Genomic DNA, 2,440 nt, shown 5'->3' with positions numbered 1-2,440 from the left:
GATCCGCCGAATCCACTTCTCTGGCTGCAATGCGCGCTCCCGACACAGGGGGAACAAATTTTCACAGGGGAACAGAATTTCTCACAAGACCGGAAGTAAGACCCATAATTGTTTCCCCAGTAAGCCTCCCAGGAATTTGTTAGCCGGCATGCAAGGTAAAATATTATCTAGCTTTCTGTTTCTTCATCCTTTTACAGTATTTCTTTCAAATTTTCCTGTATCAACTTTCTTGCAAACTAGCCATTACGTCACACTTTTAAGGCTAGTGTAGTTAAAATATTCAACAATCAGTTCAGCTTTAAATGACTTTCCAGACTATCTTACTACTGAGGTTTTTTTAATACATGTCCTGATTGTTGCCACAGCACTGAGGCAAACATGTGTGTTTTTGTGTCCAACAGCTCTAGTGGATATTACTTGCACTCTTTTGCTGCTCAATCCGGACTTCACCACTGCCTGGAATGTCAGGTAAAAGAAATATTGCATCCTAATGATTATATAGTTGTCTTTACAGTTTTAAAAAACAAAATAAATCTTGAGGAACACTACTAGAACATCTAAAAAAATTAATATTGTGTAAAAGTGCACTATTTCAGGCCAGTTATTTCAGAAGTGAAACTTATTTATTATATAGAATCATCAACCTTTGTTTCTTGTAATGTTGATTATGGGGTACACAGGAAGTGAATATCCAAAATTTAGTGTCTCAGAAAGTTAGAATACTGTGAAAAAGATAATTAATTGCAACTTATGGTGTCATACCCTAAGCAGCTAATTAAGTCAAAACACCTGCAAAGGTTTTCTGAGCCTTTAAATGGACTCACACTCTGGGACATTAGGATACACAATCATAGGGAAGACGGCTGGCTGGACAGATGTCCAGACTGAGGACAGTCATTGACACCTGTTACCAGGAGAGGAAGCCACAAAAGGTCATTGCTGAAAAAGCTGCTTGAGTGTGGTAGGAAAAGCACCACAAATGCACCACCAACAGGGAAAAGCTCTGCCTTCTGGGATTGCTAAGCGAAATCCATTCCAGAGGAACCATACACCGACAAATACTAGACATGAAGTACAAACGTCATGTTCCCCAAGTCAAGCCACCCCTGAACTCGAGACAATGTCTGAGGCGTCTTACCTGGGCTGAGGAGAAACGAAACTGAACACTTATGCACTGGCACAGAGTCCTGTTTTCAAATTAAAGTAATTTCTGCAATTCTTTTGGAAATCAATGTCCCAGGATCTGGAGGAAGAGTTGAGAGGCACAGAATCCACATTACTTGAAGTCTAGTGTCCACAGTCAGTCTACCAGGAAGTCCTAGAGAACTTCATGCTTCCCTCTGCTGACAAGCTGGATGGAGATGCTGATTTTATTTTCCAGCAGTACAAAATTCCAGCAAATGGCCACATCCTTAGGCGTGCGTGCGTGCGTGCGTGTGTGCGTGTGTGTGTGTGTGTGTGTGTGTGTGTGTGTGTGTGTGTGTGTGTGTGTGTGTGTGTGTGTGTGTGTGTGTGTGTGTGTGCATGGTTATTGGTCCTGTCTGTCTCTGTGTTGCCCTGTGATGGGCTGGCGACATTTTGTTCCAATTGGAAACTATTTGTTTTTAAATCATGTCTGACAAAATTACTGTTTCACTGATTGATTTATTGCAAATCTTTTTCTGCATTTTAAATATGGCTCTTTCAGAGGATTATAATGATGTGTGTTGTTACAGGAAAGAGCTGTTAGAGTGTGGTGCTCTCAATCCAGAAAGAGACCTTTACCTGAGCAAGCTGGCCCTCACCAAATTCCCCAAAAGCCCTGAGACATGGATACATAGGTAAGGTTTTAAAACTCAGATTTCCCTTTTTTTAAAGAATAGAACAAATGTTCTCTATTATTTCAAATATTTTTGTAGTGCTCACATTTTGGAAGTGAAACCCACAAAAATTGCATACGGAATCCAAATTAAATGGAAAAGAAAGACCTTTTGTGATGAGACTGGAAATACAAATATTTATCCTTACTCTATTTAAAAAATACAAACAAACAAATTGCACTATAAGACTGTAAGAACCCTGTAATTAATTATGTAATTGCTCATCTGAAGCCAAATGTAAACATCACAGCTAAAGTCCAAATCCAGGTGACATGCTGCACAAACCAAAAATGCTGTGCAGCATATGACATGCAACAACAAACTGTTACAGTGTCACAAGTCCTTCTCTTCTGATGAGATTTCCCAGTAGCTGTGATTTTTACGGTGCAATGTCTTGTACACTGGATTGTCTGTATGAAACAAAACATCTCCAAATATTTTTTTTAGGGTCTAGTGGCTAGGGCTGGGGGATATGAGGAAAATGTAATATCCTGATATATTTTTGCTATATCACGATAGACAATATATATCAGGGTATTCTTAAATGAGCTCCAATGTTATTTTAAACTATAGACCACTTG

General features: G+C 39.3%; 1 long non-coding RNA gene across 1 annotated transcript; it reads left to right on the top strand.

The window, feature by feature from the left end:
• The first annotated feature begins 6 nt into the window (after positions 1–6).
• Positions 7–2,139, top strand: LOC106942977 (uncharacterized). The gene is made up of 2 exons (XR_001423776.1): positions 7–468; positions 1,716–2,139. It is a non-coding gene; the product is annotated as an uncharacterized LOC106942977 (long non-coding RNA).
• The last annotated feature ends 301 nt before the right edge of the window (positions 2,140–2,440 follow it).

This window comes from Poecilia latipinna, unplaced genomic scaffold (assembly GCF_001443285.1).
Source record: "Poecilia latipinna isolate Pla-1442-1.1 unplaced genomic scaffold, P_latipinna-1.0 Scaffold4742, whole genome shotgun sequence".
Lineage (NCBI taxonomy): Eukaryota > Metazoa > Chordata > Actinopteri > Cyprinodontiformes > Poeciliidae > Poecilia > Poecilia latipinna.
The sequence above is the reverse complement of the archived record's forward strand: the minus strand, read 5'-3'. Positions and strand labels throughout refer to the sequence as shown.